This window comes from Cyprinus carpio, chromosome B7 (genome assembly GCF_018340385.1).
Source record: "Cyprinus carpio isolate SPL01 chromosome B7, ASM1834038v1, whole genome shotgun sequence".
Lineage (NCBI taxonomy): Eukaryota > Metazoa > Chordata > Actinopteri > Cypriniformes > Cyprinidae > Cyprinus > Cyprinus carpio.
The window spans coordinates 2,881,989-2,904,429 of NC_056603.1; positions in this window are offsets into that span (position 1 = coordinate 2,881,989).

Here is a 22,441-nt window from a genome sequence, read left to right on the forward strand (position 1 = left end):
GTGTCTGCTTGTGGTGGGATGTAAACAGCAGTAACGATGATCGATGAAAACTCCCGGGGTAGATAGAATGGGAGGCAAATAATGCATAGATGTTCCAGATGAGGCAGGAGCATGACAGAGTGGATATACACCTGGGGTCACACCATTTCTTGTGAAGCTTAGACAAAGTCAAGCCGGTGTCTGCCTTGTGGTGGGATGTAAACAGCAGTAACGATGATCGATGAAAACTCCCGGGGTAGATAGAATGGGAGGCAAATAATGCATAGATGTTCCAGATGAGGCAGGAGCGTGACAGAGTGGATATATTCCTGGGGTCACACCATTTCTTGTGAAGCTTAGACAAAGTCAAGCCGGTGTCTGCTTGTGGTGGGATGTAAACAGCAGTAACGATGATCGATGAAAACTCCCGGGGTAGATAGAATGGGAGGCAAATAATGCATAGATGTTCAGGATGAGGCAGGAGCGTGACAGAGTGGATATATTCTTGGGGTCACACCATTTCTTGTTAATCATGAAACACACTCCTCCACCTTTGGATTTACCGACCTCGGCTGTTCTGTCCATCGGTAAAACAGAGAAGTTATAAGACAGCATTACAGCAGTGTCCGGGACCGAGGTTGTGAGCCATGTTTCAGACAAACAAAGGAAGTTACAGTCCCTTATGTCCCATTGGAAACTTATCCTGGCTCTAAGATCGTCCATCTTATTCTCCAGAGACTGGACACTGGCAAGCAGAATGCTCGGTAGAGGAGGATTGTGAACTCTTTTTCTCAGTCTGTTGCGAATCCCAGCGCGTTTCCCACTGTGTTTTTTGATCCGTTGCCTCAGGTGGTTATTCAAGAGACCAGTGTTCTTCTCTGTGTTCCAGAGATTCTCAGATGGCCACAATGGGTTGGAGGATAAAGTGTCCTGAAACAGGTCAGTGAAGCGGTGTCCAATGTCCAAAAGTGTTCATTTGTCGTGAATGATAAGTGCAGACGTTATGTGTGTTAAAAGAGAAAGCAAAAGTAAGTAAAAAGTAAATAAAAGCACAATCTAAGTGGAGCAACCTGGATGGCATCCAAACTCGGTGGCTCCATCTTGATTTATTGCATGACTACCCACAACTCAGTTCACTTCCAGCGACTCAGCATCAGTGTGGAAAAGTCTGAAAGAAATCACCAATTACAAGACACCACCCCCCAGCACTGTGGAGAATCAACGACTGGCAGACGATCTGAACGAGTTTTTTACTGCAGGTTTGAAAGAAAAACACCCATCACCTGCCCTGAACGCCTCTCCACACAACCATTCACACCATTCACAACTCCTGCAACCCACCTTGAATGCCTCTCCAAACAACCGTTCTCACCATTCACAACTCTTGCAACCCGTCCTGAACACCTCTCCAAACAACCGCCCTCACCATTCACACCTCCTGCATCCCCCTCTCCCCCACACCTGCAATACAGATAAGCGAGGATGCGGTGCGCCAGGTCTTCCAGAAGCAGAAAAGGAAAAAAGCACCAGGCCCAGACTGTGTTACACCAGCTTGTCTGAAATCCTGTGCTGACCAGCTGGCCCCCATCTTCACACAGATCTTCAACAGATCACTGGAGCTGTGTGAAGTCCCTTCATGCTTCAAACGCTCCACCATCATCCCCATCCCAAAGAAATCCAAAATTACAGGACTAAATGACTACAGGCCTGTGGCTTTAACCTCTGTGGTCATGAAGTCATTTTAAAAACTGGTGCTGGCCCACCTGAAGGACATAACTGGACCCTTACTGGATCCTCATCAGTTTGCCTACAGAGCAAACAGGTCTGTGGACGATGCAGTAAACATTGGACTGCATTATGTTCTGCAACACCTAGACAGACCAGGGACTTATGTGAGAATCCTGTTTGTGGACTTCATCTCGGCCTTTAACACGATTATCACAAACCTCCTCCTGCCCAAACTAACTCAGCTCTCTGTGCCCTCCTCCGTCTGTCAGTTGATCAACAGCTTCCTGACAGACAGGCAAGAGCTAGTGAGGCTGGGAAAATACCAGCCAGCACCCGTACAATCAGCACTGGAGCTCCCCAGGGCTGCGTTCTCTCCCCAATGCTCTTCTCCCTGTACACTAACGATTGCACATCTAAGGATCCCTCTGTCAAGCTCCTGAAGTTTGCAGACGACACCACACTCATCGGCCTCATTCAGGACAGTGACGAGTCTGCTTACAGACAGGAGGTTAAAGAACTGGCTGTCTGGTGTACTCTCAACAACCTGGAGCTTAACACGCTCAAAACAGTGGAGATGATCGTGGACTTCAGGAGAAACCCCCCTGCTCTCCCACCACTAACCATCATGAACAGCACTGTGACTACAGTGGAGTCATTCAGGTTCCTGGGCACCACTATCTCTCAGGACCTAAAGTGGGACATTCACATTGACTCCATTGTGAAAAAGGCCCAGCAGAGGTTGTACTTCCTTCGCCAGCTTAGGAAGTTTAACCTGCAACAGGAGCTGCTGAAACAGTTCTACTCCGCCATCATTTAATCCATCCTCTGCACTTCAGTAACTGACTGGTTCAGCTCAGCTTCTAAATCTGACCTCAGAAGATTACAGAGGGTAGTCCGGACTGCTGAGAGAATCATCGGTACAACCCTCCCGTCTATTCAAGAACTGTACTTATCCAGAGTGAGCAAAAGGGCTGGCAAAATCACTCTGGACCCCTCACATCCAGCATACTCCCTGTTTGAACTGTTGCCATCTGGTCGACGCTACAGAGCACTGAGCATCAGAACGACCAGACACAGGAACAGTTTCTTCCCCCAGGCAATCCATCTAATGAACACTTGATAATAACTGTGGAACACATTACACTATTTATATTTACAGACACATACACTTATTATCTAACACACATACTTAGTGTACACTTAAATTATTTTTTATTTTTTTTGCACATAATATACATGTACATACATAACTGCTCATTGTAATATATCTGCCATACAATTGTCAATTTGTATATTGTCATTCCTTACCTACTTATTTGTATTTTTTTTATTTTTTATTCTTTTATTGTGTGTTTTTTTTGTTCTGTCGCTGTCATTCTGCTGCACTGCGGAGCTTCTGTCATGAAAACAAATTCCTCGTATGTGTAAACATACCTGGCAATAAAGCTCATTCTGATTCTGATTCTGAACTTGAACAGATACGTCCATCGTCCTTCGTCCATCTCCCAGACATGAGCACAGAACACACACCTCCATCATCACCTCATCTAGACTATCCAGTCTGAACACTACACATCAAAGAAGACAATGATGGCTTAGATTACAAACGTGGTACTCCACTAAAGATCTAAAGTCTGTCTTCACACTGACAGAACCACATAGCCTCACACACATAGGACAATATAATTAATCCCATAATGACAGTCTAAAAGAGACACACAACATATATACTATTTACAACCATCTGCAAATTCATGGAACAACACTGTAACACACATTTGCATGACTAGTCACAGATCGATGGCGTAAATTTTAAACACAGAGACAGACGAGCCCTTACAATTTAAAATATTTAATCTTTCTGATTGTTATTAGGGTGGTTGACAAGCCAGAGGGCCCCTGGTTTCCCAACACATCACTAATAACAAAAACATTATTCAAATAATTAAATGTGAAGGGCCTGCACTTCATTTCTATCAATCAACCATAAAATGTGCAATTTTACCAAACCATCAACTGTGACTTAGCCTGCATATCAGATACCCATTCTCACACACACACACACCTGTTACTAGGAATTAAGGATTTCCATTCAAGATTTTTTTTTAAATCATGTGCTCACTACTTAGAAACCTTAGTTCTACATAAGTGGCTTGCATTGGAAGATTCCTGAATGAACAGTGTGATTATTATATATACCTTCATAATCGTGATTGAATATTATTCTTATTGTCATTATGCTGACCTCTTGCTGTATTTCATTTGAGTCATTCAGACCAAGAATATCTAAATTTATGCTTACATGGGACCACTCTACCATACGTGACCTCGAAAGGCATTTAACATCAGATGTACCACTGGCACGTGCTGACATGAATTCATCAGGTTTCTCTTTTGTTTTATTGTTCTTATGTTAACTTACGACTTTTCTATCTTACTCCGTGGGTCAAGTCTAGTCACCTTTATTTATATAGTGTTTTTAACAAAACAGATTGTGTCAAAGCAACTGAACGACATTAATTAGGAAAACAGTGTGTCAATAATGACAGTTAAAGGCAGTTCATCATTGAATTCAGTGATGTTATCATGCAGCTCAGTTCAGTTTAAATAGTATCTGTGCAATCATTTGCAATCAAGTCAACGATATTGCTGTAAATGAAGTGTCCCCAACTAAGAAAGCCAGAGGCGACAGCGGCAAGGAACCAAAACTCCATCATTGACAGAATGGAGAAAAAAAACCTTGGGAGAAACCAGGCTCAGTCGGGGGGCCAGTTCTCCTCTGGCCAGACGAAACCAGCAGTTCAATTCTAGGCTGCAGCAAAGTCAGATTGTGCAGAGGACAAAAACTGGTTCCTGTGGTCTTGTCCCGGTGATCATCTGAGACAAGGTCTTTACAGGGGATCTGTATCTGGGGCTCATCTAGTTGTCCTGTTCTCCGCTGACATTCTGGGCTGTAGAGGTCCTTTCTAGGTGCTGATCCACCATCTGGGCTGGATACGTGTTTGATCCGATTGTCTGCAGTGACCATCTGACCTGGATACAGACTGGATCTGGTGGCTACGGTGACCTCGGAATAAGAGAGAAACAGACAAATATTAGCGTAGATGACATTCTTCTAACAATGTAGAAAGTACATCGGGTGTTATGTGACGTTTTCCCGGTTCTGGTTTACCTAATTAATACAGCCTAAAAATCCTTTAACGGATTTGGATATTATAAGTGTATTAGTGTTTTATGTGCAAACCAGGTTAAAGAGATGGGTTTTTAATCTACATTTAAACTGCAAGAGTGTGTCTGCCTCCCAAACAATGTTAGGTAGGTTATTCCAGAGTTTAGGTGCTAAATAGGAAAAGGATCTGCCACCCGCAGTTGACTTTGCTATTCTAGGTATTATCAAATTGCCAGAATTTTGAGAATGCAGCGGATGTGGAGGACTATAATGTAACAAGAGCTTGTTTAAATACTGAGGTGCTAAACCATTCAGGGCTTTATAAGTAATAAGCAAGATTTTAAAATCTATATGATGTTTAATAGACAGCCAGTGCAGTGTTGACAGAACCGGGCTAATATGGTTATACTTCCTGGTTCTAGTAAGAAGAGTTTGTTTATTAAGCGTGCAGAACGTGCCACCCAATAAAGCATTACAATAATGTAACTTCAAGGTCATAAACGCATGGATTAACATCTCTGCATTTGACATTGAGAGCATAGGTCGTAATTTAGATATATTTTTGAGATGGAAAATGCAGTTTTACAAATGCTAGAAACATGGCTTTCAAGTCAAGTCAAGTCATCTTTATTTATATAGCGCTTTAAACAAAAAAGATTGAGTCAAAGCAACTGAACAACATTAATTAGGAAAACAGTGTGTCAATAATACAAAATGACAGTTAAATGCAGTTCATCATTTAATTCAGTGATGTCATCATGCAGCTCAGTTCAGTTTTAAATGTTATCTGTGCAATAATTTGCAATCAAGTCAACGATATTGCAGTAAATGAAGTGTCCCCAACTAAGCAAGCCAGAGGCGACAGCGGCAAGGAACCAAAACTCCATCAGTGAGAGAATGGAGAAAAAAACCTTGGGAGAAACCAGGCTCAGTTGGGGGGCCAGTTCTCCTCTGACCAGACGAAATCAGCAGTTCAATTCCAGGCTGCAGCAAAGTCAGGTTGTGCAGAAGAATCATCTGTTTCCTGTGGTCTTGTCCCGGTGGTCGTCTGAGACAACGTCTTTACAGGAGATCTGTCTCTGGGGCTCTAGTCCTGGTCTCCGCTGTCTTTCAGGGCTGTAGAGGTCCTTTCTAGCTGCTAATCCACCATCTGGGCTGGATACATACTGGACCCGGGTGACTGCAGTGACCATCTGACTTGGATACAGACTGGATCTGGTGGCCACTGTGACCTCGGAATAAGAGAGAAACAGACTAATATGAGCGTAGATGCCATTCTTCTAACGATGTAGCAAGTACATCGGGTGTTATGGGAAGTGTTCCCGGTTCCGGTTTACCTAATTAATGCAGCCTAAAAATCCTTTAAACGGATTTGGATATTAGAAGTGTATTAGTATGTTATGTGTAAGCCAGGTTAAAGAGATGAGTCTTTAATCTAGATTTAAACTGGGATATTGTGTCTGCCTCCCGAACAATGTTAGGTAGGTTATTCCAGAGTTTGGGCGCTAAATAGGAGAAGGATCTGCCGCCCGCAGTTGACTTTGAAATTCTAGGTATTATCAAATTGCCAGAGTTTTGAGAACGGAGCGGACGTGGAGGACTATAATGTAACAAGAGCTCGTTCAAATACTGAGGTGCTAAACCATTCAGGGCTTTATAAGTAATAAGCAAGATTTTAAAATCTATACGATGTTTGATAGGGAGCCAGTGCAGTGTTGACAGGACCGGGCTAATATGATCATACTTCCTGGTTCTAGTAAGAACTCTAGCTGCTGCATTTTGGACTAACTGGAGTTTGTTTACTAAGCGTGCAGAACAACCACCCAATAGAGCATTACAATAGTCTAACCTTGAGGTCATAAACGCATGGATTAACATTTCTGCATTTGACATTGAGAGCGTCGGCCGTAATTTAGATATATTTTTGAGATGGAAAAATGCAGTTTTACAAATGCTAGAAACGTGGCTTTCTAAGGAAAGGTTGCTATCAAATAGCACACCTAGGTTCCTAACTGATGACGAAGAATTGACAGAGCAGCCATCAAGGCTTAGACAGCGTTCTAGGTCATTACATGCAGAGCTTAATTAACACCTCTGGCCCTATAGTATTAACATTACTCTCTGTTCCAGTATATCGACTATGCATTCCGTTAGTTTTTCAAATTGGTATGTTTCGCCAGGCCGCGATGAAATGTAGAGCTGAGTATCATCAGCATAACAGTGAAAGCTAACACCATGTTTCCTGATGATATCTCCCAAGGGTAACATGTAAAGCGTGAAGAGTAACGGCCCTAGTACTGAGCCTTGCGGTATTCCATACTGCACTTGTGAACGATATGATACCTCTTCATTCACTGCTACGAATTGATGGAGGTCATATAAGTACGATTAAACCATGCTAATGCACTTCCATTAATGCCAACAAAGTGTTCTAGTCTATGCAAAAGAATAGTGTGGTCAATAGTGTCGAACGCAGCACTAAGATCCAATAGCACTAATAGAGAGATACAACCACGATCAGATGATAAGAGCAGGTCATTTGTAACTCTAAGGAGAGCAGTCTCAGTGCTATGATACGGTCTAAATCCTGACAGGAAATCCTCACATATGCCATTTTTTTTCCCTAAGAAGGAATATAATTGTGAGGATACTACCTTTTCTAGTATCTTTGAAAGAAAAGGGAGATTCGAGATCGGTCTATAATTAACTAGTTCTTTGGGGTCAAGTTGTGGTTTTTTGATGAGAGGCTTAATAACAGCCAGTTTGAAGGATTTTGGGACATACCCTAATAACAATGAGGAATTAATAATAGTCAGAAGAGGATCTATGACTTCTGGAAGCACCTCTTTTAGGAGCTTAGATGGAATAGGGTCTAACATACATGTTTTTGGTTTAGATGATTTAACAAGTTTATACAATTCTTCCTCTCCTATAGTAGAGAATGAGTGGAACTGTTCCTCAGGGGATCTATAGTGCACTGTCTGATGTGATACTGTAGCTGATGGCTGCATGGTTACAATTTTATCTCTAATAGTATCGACTTTAGAAGTAAAGTAGTTCATAAAGTCATTACTGCTGTGATGTTGAGAAATGTCAACACTTGTTGATGCTTTATTTTTTGTTAATTTAGCCACTGTATTGAATAAATACCTGGGGTTATGTTTGTTTTCTTCTAAAAGAGATGAAAAGTAATCAGATTTAGCAGTTTTTTAATGCTTTTCTGTAAGATAGGTTACTTTCCCTCCAAGCAATACGAAATACTTCTAGTTTTTGTTTTCCTCCAGCTGCGCTCCATTTTCCGGGCTGCTCTCTTTAGGGTGCGAGTGTGCTCATTACACCACGGTGTCAGACTGTTTTCCTTAACCTTCCTTAAGCGTAAAGGAGCAACTGTATTTAAAATGCTAGAAAAGAGAGAGTCCATAGTTTCTGTTACATCATCAAGTTGTTCTGAGGTTTTGGATATGCTAAGGAATTGGGATACATCAGGAAGATTACTTACAAAGCAGTCTTTTGTGGTAGAAGTGATGGTTCTACCATACTTGTAACAAGAAGTGGAATTTACAGTTTTAGCTATATGAAGTTTTCACAAAACTAAATAATGATCTGAGATATCATCGCTTGGCTGCATAATTTCAACACCAGCAACATCAATTCCATGTGACAGTATTAAATCTAGAGTATGATTTCGACAATGGGTAGGTCCTGAGACGTGTTGTCTAACCCCAATAGAGTTCAGAATGTCTATAAATGCTGATCCCAATGCATCTTTTTCATTATCAACATGGATATTAAAATCTCCAACAATTAAAACTTTATCTGCAGCCAGCACTAACTCGGATGTAAAATCAGCAAACTCTTTAATAAAGTCTGTATGGTTCCCTGGTGGCCTGTATACAGTAGCCAGTACAAACATCACAGGGGATTTATCATTAACATTTGTTTCTCTGGATGATGTTATATTAAGCACCAATACTTCAAACGAGTTATACTTGAAGCCTGCCCTCTGAGAAATCCTGAAAACATTGTTATAAATTGAAGCAACACCTCCCCCTTTACCTTTTGGACGTGGCTCATGTTTATAACAGTAATCTTGGGGTGTAGACTCATTTAAAATAATGTAATCATCAGGTTTTAGCCAGGTTTCTGTCAAACAGAGTGCATCTAGATTATGATCAGTGATAATATTATTTACAAAAAGTGCTTTCGTAGAAAGGGACCTGATATTCAATAAGCCATGCTTTATCATTTGTTTATCCATATTGCATCTGTTTTTTTATTTGTTGAACCTCAATTAAATTGTTGCTCTTAAATTGGTTTGGACGTTTTTTGTATTTTCTAGCCCGGGGAACAGACACAGTCTCTATAGTGTGATATCTAAGTGAAAGAGTCTCTATGTGCTGAGAATTAACTAACTTCTGTGACTGGAGGCAGCTAGCAGACGGTCGGTTTAGCCAGTCTGTCTGCTTCCTGACCTGCTGCTTTCTAAGGAAAGATCGCTATCAAATAGCACACCTAGGTTCTAGGGGTTGCACGACTACTGATTTCTGCTAGTCGATTACTTATTTAAAAAATACTCGAGTTACTCGACTACTCGTGGTTCATGCTACTGTAAATGAATAGACATTAAATAGTTTTTATCAATAAACGTTTATTAATTAACTAACTAATTAATAGCCTAATGCAACAATTACATAACATACGTTAACTGTCAAAACTTTATAATTATGACATTACTTATTTTAACCAGTATTTGTATCTGTAACAGTCACAAAATTATTATTATCTGTTTTCGGATAAAACCATGTGTCGTAGTTACTTGATAAGACCGTTACGACTATCTTTTTTTCCCATAGTTATCACTGAACAAATATGCTGTGTTAAAGTAAAATAATTATTCATTTCTAAAAATAAATTAATTATATAAGCAGAGACGTCATGACAATCGTTTAGTGATCATTTGAACACGACTGGATGAATTCAAGGCGCACATTTTCATTAAGCAGAATTCTCTAAGCGAGTCTATTTGAACTTACTAAACAAATGTGCGTGTGCCACGCAAACCAGCAAAAGATAAAGAAGCAAACATAGAAAATGTATCTGCATCTAAGTTGATTATTAGCCTAAGAGAGAGAACTAGCTTGATTTTTGATAGACTGAGGCGCGCAACGCGGCTGTTTGATTGGTGAGCGCGCTGTTTATTCCATTCATTCATGTATCATTTCGTAGCCTACGGTTTAAATCATTGCCTTTTAAATATATACAAATAATAGACCGTGTATGATGTATTATTATAGGTGATATTACTCTTGCCAAGCTCTAATTTCTGAGGGATGCACGGAGAGGCAACAGCAATGCAGTTTGATTTGCGTTTTTTTCGTTCATAAAGTTTATATTCATTCACTTCACACACTCATTATTGCCTGACTTTAGAGGTCTGTGTATAATATTGCGCTGATCCCCTGGCTCAACTGTTGACTAGCAAACACCAGACTGTGCCAGCCTCAGCCGAATATTCAGGCAGAATTATTTCTTGTCTGTTATTCGTTTTTGAAGCCATTATCCATGCCATTCCGAATAAGGTATTTGGCATCGGGCACACCCCTGATTACATGTAACATAGAGAAAGTGATAGAAAGTAACATCTACACGCAATATTGTTGTCCTACAATTTGCGTTGTAGGCAAACTGCGCATGCATTGTGGTTAATGCACGCGCGAGTAGTCGATTGTTTCCGACAGCGCTGACTAGTGGTTAAAGTAGTCGATCACTCGACTACTCGACTAGTCTGTGTAACCCCTACTAGGTTCCTAACTGATGACGAAGAATTGACAGAGCAGCCATCAAGTCTTAGACAGCGTTCTAGGTTATAATATGCAGAGTTTTTAGGTCCTATAATTAACCCCTCTGTTTTTTCAGAATTTAGCAGTAAGAAATTACTCATCATCCAGTTTTTTTATATCGACTATGCATTCTGTTAGTTTTTGAAATTGGTATATTTCACCGGGCCGCGAAGAAATATAGAATCAGAATCAGAAAGAGCTTTATTGCTCTTACGCATACAAGGAATTTGTTTTAGTGACATAAGCTTCCAGTCCACAGAGACAACAATAACACACAAACAAAACAAAAAAAACAAAAAACAAATTGCAAATAAATAAATTGTATGATCAGTTGTGCTATAGATGACAATGGAATAGAATAGAGTAAGATGCAGAGATGTACTTGGATGGAGGGGTAAAAAATAAATATAAGAATATTGTACATTTTTTGCATAAGTGGTGAACATTTAACTGTTCATGAGGTAGGTTGCCTGGGGGAAGAAACTGTTCTTGTGCCTGACTGTCCTGGTATTTGCGGCTCTGAAGCGCCAGCCAGATGGCAAAAGTTCAAAAAGGGGTAACTTGGATGAGAGGGATCCAGAGTGATTTTCTGAACCCTTTTCCTCACTCTGGATGTATACAGTTCTTGAAGGGTGGGCAGAGGAGCACCAATAATCCTTTCAGCAGTCCGAACCATTCTCTGTAGTCTTCTGATGTTTGATTTTGTAGCTGAACCAAACCAGACAGTTATTGAAGTGCACAGGACAGACTCAATGACGGCTGAGTAGAACTGTTTCAGCAGCTCCTGTGGCAGGTTAAACTTCCTCAGCTGGTGAAGGAAGTACAACCTTTGTTGGGCCTTTTTAACAATGGAGTCAATGTGATTGTCCCACTTCAGGTCCTGAGAGATGGTGGTTCCCAGGAATCTGAACGACTCCACTGCAGCCACAGTGCTGTTCATGATGGTGAGTGGGGGTTTCTCCTGAAGTCCACAATCATCTCCACTGTTTTGAGAGTGTTCAGCTCCAGGTTGTTAAGACTTCACCAGACAGCAAGCTGCTCAACCTCTTGTCTGTAAGCAGACTCGTCACCTTCCTGGATGAGGCCGATGACTGTAGTGTCATCTGCAAACTTCAGGAGCTTGACAGAGGGGTCTTTGGAGGTGCAGTCGTTGGTGTAGAGGGAGAAGAGCAGTGGGGAGAGAACACATCCCTGAGGGTCACCAGTTTTGGTGGAGTGTCTGTTTGACATGAATTTCCCCAGTCTCACTAGCTGTTGCCTATCTGTCAGAAAGCTGGTGATCCACTGACAGATAGAGCTAGGAACAGAGAGCTGTGTCAGTTTGGTCTGGAGGGCTGTTGGGATGATGGTGTTGAAAGCCGAACTAAAGTCCACAAAAAGGATCCTCACATAAGTCCCTGTTTTGTCCAGATGTTGCATGATGAAGTGCAATCCCAAGTTGATTGCATCATCCACGGACCTGTTTGCTCAGTAAGCAAACTGCAGGGGGTCCAGTAAGGGTCCATTGATGTCCTTCAGATAAGCCAGAACCAGTTTTTCAAATGACTTCATGACGACAGACATTAGAGCCACAGGTCTGTAGTCGTTAAGTCCTGTTATCTTGGGTTTCTTTGGAACGGGGATGATGGTGGAGTGTTTGAAGCAGGACGGCACTTCACACAACTCCAGAGATCTGTTGAAGATCTGTGAAAAGATGGGGGCTAATTGGTCAGCACAGGTTCTCAGACAGGCTGGTGTAACACCATCTGGGCCTGGTGCTTTTCTTCTTTTGTTCTTCCTGAAGACCTGGCGCAGATCGTTTTCACTGATTGAAGACAGGAGGGGGGGGGGGGGGGTTGTATTGATGGAGGTGTTAAAGGTTGTGTAGAGAGATGATCAGAATGGATGTGGGGTGTTTCAAATCTACAATAAAACTCATTCAGGTCGTTAGCAAGTCGTTGATTAGCCTCAGTGAAGGGGGATGGTGTCTTGTAGTTGGTAATGGCTCTCAGTCCTTTCCATACTGAAGTTGAGTCGTTGGAAGTAAACTGGTCTTCCAACTTTTTAGAGTAGGTCCTTTTAGCCCCTCTAATCTCTTTGTTCAGTGTGTTTCTGGCCTGATTATACAAGACTCTGTCCCCATTTCTGTAGGCATCCTCTTTGGCCCGACGAAGATGTCTGAGTTTTGCTGTAAACCATGGCTTATCGTTGTTGAATGTTAAATAAGTCCTGGTAGGAATACATATATCCTCACAAAAACTGATATAGGATGTTACGGTCTCTGTGAGTTCGTCCAGATCGGTGGTAGCAGCTTCAAAAACACTCCAATCAGTGAGGTCAAAACAAGCTTGTAAATCCTGCTCTGTTTAGTTGGTCCATCTCTTTACAGTCTTTACTACAGGTTTAGCAGATTTAAGTTTCTGCCTGTAGGTTTCTATAAGATGAACCAGACAGTGATCAGACAGTCCCAAAGCTGCTCGTGGAACAGAGTGATATGCATCCTTTATTGTGGTGTAACAGTGATCCAATATATTACTGTCTCTTGTGGGACATGTAACATGCTGTCTGTATTTTGGCAGTTCATGGGAGAGATTGGCTTCATTAAAGTCCCCAAGAATGATTAAAACAGAGTCCGGGTGTTTTTGTTCTGTCTCTGTGATCTGGTCAGCGAGTTTCTGTAAAGCCAGGCTTACGTGCGCTTGCGGAGGGATTTAAACACTCACCAGAATGAACGAGTGAAACTCCTGCATCGAATAGAACGGCTTGCAGTTGACAAAAAGCACTTCTAGATCTGAACAGCACATCTTCTTTAACACAGTTACATCTGTGCACCACCGTTCATTGATATAAAAGCATGTCCCACCGCCGCGTGATTTCCTGGTTGATTCTGAGTCACGGTCCGCTCTAAACAGCTGAAAGCCTGGCAGATGGAGCGCGCTGTCCGTTATGGCGTCATTGAGCCAGGTTTCCGTGAAACACAGAGCAGCAGAGTGTGATAAATCCTTATTTGTCCGGGAAAGCAGAAGGATTTCGTCCATTTACATTTACATTTAATCATTTAGCAGACGCTTTTATCCAAAGCGACTTACAAATAAGAACAGTAGAAACAATCAGATCAACGAGAGAACAACAATGGTTATACAAGTGCTATGACAAGTCTCAGTTAGTCTAGTACAGAACACGTAGCCACGGTTTTTTTTTTTTTTTTTTTTTTTTATATATTAGACAAGAAAAAGAAAAGGTAAGTACTAGTATTAGTTGGTTAAGTGCAGGCAAAAAAGATGAGACTTTAGATGTTTTTTGAAAATGAGTAAAGACTCAGCTGTTCGAATTGAGATCGGGAGGTCATTCCACCAGCTGGGCGCAGTCCAGGAAAAAGTCAGTGAGATTGATTTTGAACCTCTTTGGGATGGCACCACAAGGCGTCGTTCACTTGCAGAGCGCAAACTTCTGGAGGGTGCATAAGATTGAACTAGTGAGTTTAGGTATGTTGGCGCCGTGCCAGTGGTCGTTTTGTAGGCATGCATCAGTACCTTGAATTTGATGCGAGCGGCTACTGGTAGCCAGTGTAACCTGATGAGGAGAGGAGTAACGTGAGCTGTTTTTGGCTTATTGAAGACAACCCTCACTGCTGCATTCTGGGTCAGTTGTAGAGGCTTGATAGTACATGCAGGAAGGCCCGCCAGGAGAGCATTACAATAGTCCAGTCTGGAGAGAACAAGAGCTTGGACAAGAAGTTGGGTGGCTTGCTCTGATAGGAAGGGTCTAATCTTCCTAATGTTGTATAAGGCAAATCTGCAGGACCGGGTCATTGTAGCAATATGGTCTGTGAAGCTTAACTGATGATCCATCACAACTCCTAGGTTTCTGGCTGTCCTGGATGGAGTTTTGTTTTAGGAATATGGTTTTTTAGAGTTGTTTTGTTGTAAATAAGGGTTAGCTGGAACCACCAGCAGTTCAGTCTTAGTAAGGTTGAGCTGAAGGTGATGGTCATTCATCCAGCTAGAAATGTCACTCAGACAGGCTGAAATGCGAGCAATTACCGTCGGGTCATCTGGTTGGAATGAGAAGTAGAGTTGAGTGTCATCAGCGTAGCAGTGATAGGAAAAGCCATGCTTCTGAATGACAGATCCTAATGACGTCATGTAGATGGAGAAGAGAAGCGGTCCAAGTACTGAGCCTTGAGGAACCCCAGTAGCAAGTTGTTGTGACTTAGAAACTTCACCCCTCCAAGACACCATGAAGGATCTATCAGAAAGGTAGGAGTTAAGCCACTGGAGTGCGGTTACAGAGATGCCCATCTTTCTGAGGGTGGACAGGAGAATCTGGTGATTTACGGTGTCAAAAGCAGCAGACAGGTCCAGCAAAACGAGTACTGAGGATTTTGAAGCTGTTCTTGCCAGTCGCAGGGCTTCAGTAATCGAGAGCAGGGCAGTCTCAGTTGAGTGGCCACTTTTGAATCCAGATTGGTTGCTGTCCAGGAGGTTGTTCTGTATAAGAAACATAGAGAGCTGGTTGAACACAGCTCGTTCAAGTGTCTTTGCAATGAATGGAAGAAGGGATACCGGTCTGTAGTTTTCTAGAAGTGCCGGATTTAGAGATGGTTTCTTCAGAAGTGGGCTTACCCGAGCCTGCTTAAATGCTGAGGGAAATGTTCCAGAGTGAAGAAAGGAGTTGATAATGTGAGTAAGTGAAGGTATGACTGAAGAAGAAATCGCTTGAAGGAGGTGAGTGGGGATCGGATCCAGTGGGCAAGTAGTAGGATGACTGGACAGGATAAGTTTGGAAACGTCCGTCTCTGAGAGTGAGCAGTAATGAGGAAGTGGTCTGAGGTGTGCAGTGGAGCAACTAAAGTGTTGTCCACTGAGCAACAGCGCATGTAGATGAGGTCCAGTTGGTTGCCTGATTTGTGAGTCGCTGTAGTAGACACTCGCTTGAGATCAAATGAGCCGAGCAGAGTGTTGAAGTCAGCTGCCTGGGGTTTATCTAGGTGGATGTTGAAGTCACCAAGCAGTACCAGAGGAGTACCATCTTCAGGATAGTTTGATAGCAGCACGTCCAACTCCTCCAAGAAGTTTCCCAATTGACCTGGGGGACGATAAATGACCACAAAGTGGATTTTAACAGGGTGGGTTACAGTAACAGCATGTGATTCAAATTAACCGTTACCTGTAGGTGGTGGTTGAAGATCATATTTCCAATCTTTCGATATAAGGAGACCGGTACCTCCACCCCTCCCAGTCGTACGAGGGGTGTGGGAACAAGTGAAATTAGTGGAGAGGGCTACGGGAGTGGCAGTGTCCTCAGGTTTGATCCAAGTCTCAGTCAGTGCCATGAGGCTGAGACCGGAATGAGTAGCAATAGAAGAAATGAAGTCTGCTTTGTTAACAGCGGACTGGCAGTTCCAGAGACCAACTGGAATAGAGAGTGTTGTAGTAGAGGTCAGAGGGACAGGTCTTAGATTTGTCGGGCAAGCCTTCCTTCGACGTACATAGCATGCTCTGAGTGTTGGTAGTGATAGTAGAGATCTGAAAGCACATAGTGACTACAAGTGACCAAAATAAGTATTTGAGGACGAGCTGTACAAAAATTGAAGGGGAGAAAAGCAATACTCCAGTGCCCTGTCGGTGTCCTTGCTCGGTGGAGTCGCGCAGGTAGAGTCGATGGTCTTTACACTCGTCGGTCTTCGCACGAGGAGGCTTCACATGAGGGCTGCCGCGACCGCTGCCGCGGTGACACCTACCACTTATATATTTGCCTGATTACCTGTGATTGAAGTCAGCTGGTCACGCCTCCCTATTTAGAAGACCGAAACTGTCCAGTCCCACGATAGGCAAACGCAAAACCAAACGCCACTTCACACGTATTTACCAGGGTAAGACACACAGTAATTAAAGCAAAGTTTCCCTAGCAACGATGACCATGCAGTAGTCTAATGAGAAAACGAAGAAAAAACACTTACAAACTGCTGTCCTTATCTGTCGCTCGACTGTTTCTTCTGAAAAGCGCTTACAGAACAGCTCTTTAAATAGTGCTTATTGGCTATGGTCACGCCTCCCTATTTAGCAGACCGAAACTGTCCAGTCCTGCGATAGGCAAACGCAAAACCAAACGCCACTTCACACGTATTTACCAGGGTAAGACACAAAGTAATTAAAGCAAAGTTTCCCTAGCAACGACGACCACGCAGTAGTCTAATGAGAAAACGAGGCAAAAACACTTACAAACTGCTGTCCTTATCTGTCGCTCGACTGTTTCTTCTATTTCGTTTCTTTTTTTTTCGACTATTTCGTCTGTTTTGTTGGGTAGAGAGCGGAGATTTGCCAGATGGATGCTAGGCAACAGCGTTGGAAATCCGCGCTTCCTGAGTCTAACGAGCGCACCAGCTCGCTTTCCCCGTTTGTGCTTTTTGAAGCGTTTGATCATCGCCGCTGCTCCACCGACAACAACGTTCAGTAAAACGTCTGAATAATTCAAATCCGGTAAAAGATTTTGTGGTGTGTTCTGCCGAATGTTCAGCAGTTCATCCCTGGTGAAACTGATTGTGTTTGACAAACAAAAAAAAAGGAGGAAAAGAGAAAAAAAAGTGTAAAAACTGTGGAGAGAAGAGCTGTGGAGGATGTGTGTGGTGTGATATAGGTGTATGTGGTGTAGCTGAGTATCATCAGCATATAACTGAAAGCTAACACCGTGTTTCCTGATGATATCTCCCAAGGGTAACATGTAAAGCGTGAAGAGTAACGGCCCTAGTACTGAGTCTTGAGGTACTCCATACTGCACTTGTGATCGATATGATACCTCTTCATTCACTGCTACGAATTGATGGCGGTCATATAAGTATAATTTAACCTGTTAACCTGCACTTGGATGGGGGCGCACTGAACTCTGTTTGTTTGCACGTCAATGTTTACGAATAGATTAAATGAAACGGGACAAAATTAATCTTGACAAACTATATATCATTATAAAGATCTAAGCCTCAAGCATCGACAACAGATCACTGTTTTTCAATGGAAAGCTTATAAAGAATGTATTTGCTAAATTTGTGTAACCAGTACACATTAAAACATGAAGAATCAAAAAGCAGTACATACCAGATTCGTCATAATAGCGAGTCATGAACGCATCCACAGCTGTAATTCCCGGTTTAGTTAGAAAGGTAAGGGTCCACTGAACAACATCTAATGGAGCACGTTTAGTCCAACGAAGCCATTACATTGTAATTCCTTTGTTTACGTTTCAGTTCTTCAGGGACAGTATTGTTTGTGTTATGGAATAACTCACGCTCAGAAAACTGCGTCTTGGTAGTAAAAAACAGCATTTGTAGCATACAGTGTCCCAAACAGAATAAGACGATCCACAAAAAAAAAAAAAAAAAAAAAAAATTCAAAGATAGGCGGAAGATTGTTTATTTGAATTCTGCTGCTCTCTCATGACGGCTCGTGACACATGCTGTAAAGCACCTGTCATCTGAAGGAGTTATTCCACAAGTTATTCTTTATTTATTTTTATTTTTATTTTTCAACATTTTTCATATATGTGTGAGTGTGTTTTATGGGGAATCTGGCTGTATCTGCATGATTACCATCTGTTTGAGCGCAAATCAGCATGCTACTACTGTGTAATCACAGCTATCAAAGTGAACGCTGTCTATATGAAGAGATTGTGATTATTGACTTTATGGAACATTTGTATGATTACCATCTCTATAACTGGCCATCAGCACGTCAACACGTGATAATTGACTATATGAGCAGAAATCATTGTAAATGCTGCATTTCTAGCAATCTCAGGATGTACTGTAATTGGCATACATAGTTAAATCTTTTTTTATTTTTCTTATTTCTATTACTCAAATTATTCTTATTGTATTTTTCTAGTGCTCAAATAAATCACTTACATGATGTCTAAGTTTCTGTCTATTGTTTTATAATTGAACAACTATGCAGTGGTATGTTTAATGACTAAAATATTTTGTAGAACCCTTCAATACAGTTGGGGGGGGGGGGTGGTAGATGTAGTCTCAGAAAAATGAACAGAAAAAGAGATTCGAAACCTGTAGTTAAACTATTTTCAATCATTCTCTGTGCATTTGATGTGCAGGCTGGTCACACTTGATAATGCAGGTCTGATTAGAAATTATCAGGTCCTATTTATTTAGGTAAATTTGTATGGTCATTAGACATATGTTGTAAACTAGTGGGCCCCCTAGTTTGCAACAATGCTAATGATTGGACATCATAAATATTTTGTCCTAAGAGACCAATTGCGTTACTGAATAGGTCTCATTTTAGAATTTGTAAATAGAATTTGAATTAATTGATATGTGACTGTAGCCATGTAAGTCCTATACACATTACAGTGTTTACATACAGTAAGTTCATAAGTCCATAAAAAATGCACAAGATTTTAAAATTGCAAAAATGTTTGCCATAATTGAAATTAAATTGTAAAAAATAATTTATTTTGACCTATTTGTATAAGGTGAATAATGTGTGATAAATTTGAATGATGTGAGTAATTTAGACCTGGATGTCCGTATGCACAATACCAGGTAAGCGTATTGTGCAGTTGCAATAATGAAAGTGTGTTCTGTATGTTTGTGTGTGTATGTGTATAGGAGATGGGTGATGTCTAGTCTACCATAATTTGTGTTTCTATAATTTAGTTCCCGTGCTACACTGGAAGGTCATGTAATTACTTGTACAGTGCTGAGGTGTGAATGACCACTTGTAGTATCTCCACACCCATCTCCTTGTTGTGTGTGCAAGTTGGTGTAGGTGGGACCAGATGTCCTTGTGGAATTTGTCCTTCAATATGGCAGCAATAAACCTGAAAGGAAAACAGACAGAAAAACAGCTTAATCTTGAGCCTTTTCACAAATTGCTTGTAGACTGGTGGATCTTTATTTTCCTGTAATGGCCACAGCAAAACAGTTGTTTCAGATTGTTGTAATCCAAGATTGCATACCATCAGGAGCAAATTTGTTTTAGTTTACCAAGACATATATCATTGTCATGAACATGTTTTGTAAACAAAAGGCCAAAACAAACTGAGTGTTAATGGTCAGCTCTAGAAGCTAGTGTTTCAGCACAGTCTAAGCATGTCACACCTTAAGCTGCTGTAGCATAATTTACACAGTCTGCTGTGTTGCAGCCATTATGACACCCAGATCTGCTGGGAAATTTAACTTTTAAATGATACTGTTTACACAAGTCAGATCTGTGCTTAGGGAATTAGTTTGCCAGTTTTGGTGCTGTACTGTTAGCTTAGCAATTAGCATTCTATTATCCTATTCATACATTTGACCATTTCCATCTCTGCAGTCTGTAAAGATTTGTAAATCTCTGCCGGATTTTAACATTACACACAACTTTAATCACATGTCCAGTAAAAATTATCTTTCTGATTACATTACATATGCGTTGTCTTCCCAAAGAGGGATGATTTTGTTTGCTAACACTTGTTCCACTGTGTCTGTTGTTTTGTTGCAACGAAAAAGACAAAACTTAGACCTTCCCTTGTTACTGGTTTTTTTTTTAAATCTAATTTAAAACATCTTATGGCCTTGGATGGATTTGATCCATTCAAGATATTGCAATCAGATTATTCATTTTAGTTGGTAAACTCTGGACATGTTAATTTTTCTCATTGAAGATTTTTGCACAATCAGAAGATAAGTTTTTTTCTCATTAGTCTGATCATTTTCCATTTCAGTCTCCTTTCCTAAGAGTTTTTGCTTCTAACCACTTTCTGTGTTTCTCTTTCGCCAGCACTACTAGTGCTCCCAACTTCTTTCTACGTATGCATTCCCTCTTTCTACATTCTGATCATTCTTCTTATTCCTCTATAACTTTCTTTCTTCTTCTGAATCAATGCTGAATCATCATGAGATTAAAGGCCATTCCTGGCCATCATAATATAATATATTATAAGGTTGTTATAATATAAAGTATATTACATTAAAAATAGTATAAATTAAAATACTTTTTGTTACTGGTCTCTGGAGGGCCTCTTAGAGGAACTTGTTCAGAATGAGTGGTTATCATCTCACTGATCTTTCTGAAGATAAACTCTTGATTTGGCCCTGTAACTACAGCAGTCCTGACATGCATTGTGTGCACAGCAGCAGGACAAACTGGAAACCAGTTACAGGTTTTGCTGCTGTAAACATTCAATGTATTGAGAGCACATACTGTAAGCATGGGTCAGATCATTGCTCAATCAAAAGATTTTTGTGACTACAACGTGGAATTGGAAACAATTATTTTCTTTTGTTTCTGAGCTGAAATGTCACTAGGTGCATTCTTTTGAGAATCTATTTGAATGTGAGAAAGTTTGGGGGTTGGGCAAACCCAGAGCAAATGCAAATACAAATACAAAGTACACATGTTGTTTTAGATTTATGGTCTCTTGTGTTTGTCTGTCTGCTTAAAACAAAGACTGAGAATCATACAAGTGTGTAGTAATTTTTGTAAAATCTAAAATAAAATCAAGCTATAAGCGATATTTGTTAAGGCTGAACTTTGAACAGTGTTATTGAGCCAAATATTGTGAGATCAGAGATTTTACTACTATTGAGTAAATTTTCAATACATATAATTTGATTGATTTGACTGTTTGACTATTTCTCCCTCAGGAGAAGTTGTGGATGTCCTCTTAATGGGTTTAACCCTCACGCTTGGCTACAAGCCTCTCAATAGCATCAAAATTATTATTATTTGCATTACAGTTTTAGATTGTGAATTTCTAATGTCTCTTTTATTCACAGTCACTGAGACTTCTGCATGGCAGCAGTAGTTATCAGGGATTGAGACACAGTTTTTTGCCAGATTAGAGATTCCTTTGAGATTCTCTAATTTTTAATTTCATTGCACTGTTTTGCCCAACCTCACTTTGACATACAAAGTGTATTTCAACCCATTACTTTTCTATATTGCTCCAGGACTTATTTCATGTAATTTTTATATAAAAAAAATAAATAAAAAAAATAAAACAAATTCAGTGTGGTACAATTGTTTTTCAAGGCACTTTAGTGTATATAACTTTTAATATTTTTGAGCATTATCAACTCTGGTTGATAAAAAGTAAAGCCCAAAGGGTCTTCTTTCCAAAGTCACCAAAATTATGAGTGTAACACACTGAAGTAAGGAACTGTTGCAATTTTAAGTTAGATAGGGCACTTTCATCTGTGAGTCCCATAATGGGGGGTCTGGTTAACAGGTTAAACCATGCAAATGCACTTCCATTAATGCCAACAAAGTTTTCTAGTCTATGCAAAAGAATGTTGTGGTCAATAGTGTCGAACGCAGTGCTAAGATCCAATAGCACTAATAGCGAAATACAACCACGATCAGATGATAAGAGCAGGTCATTTGTAACTCTAAGGAGAGCAGTCTCAGTACTATGATACGGTCTAAATCCTGACTGGAAATCCTCACAGACACCATTTTTCTCTAAGAAGGAATATAATTGTGAGGATACTACCTTTTCTAGTATATGTCAGACTCAGCTTCTCCCATTTAGATGACAATGTCTATACTGGGGATTTTTTCGGTTTTCTGGCCAATCTGCTGGGCCCAGGATCACTCCTTCTCCACCAGACACCACCACTCTGCAGCACATATTTTAACAGGAACCAAAAAGCGTGCTCATATAACTCCAATTCTTGCTTCATTGCACTGGCTTCCTGTTCGTTTTAGGATTGATTTTAAGATTTTATTGTTTGTTTTTAAAGCTGTGAATG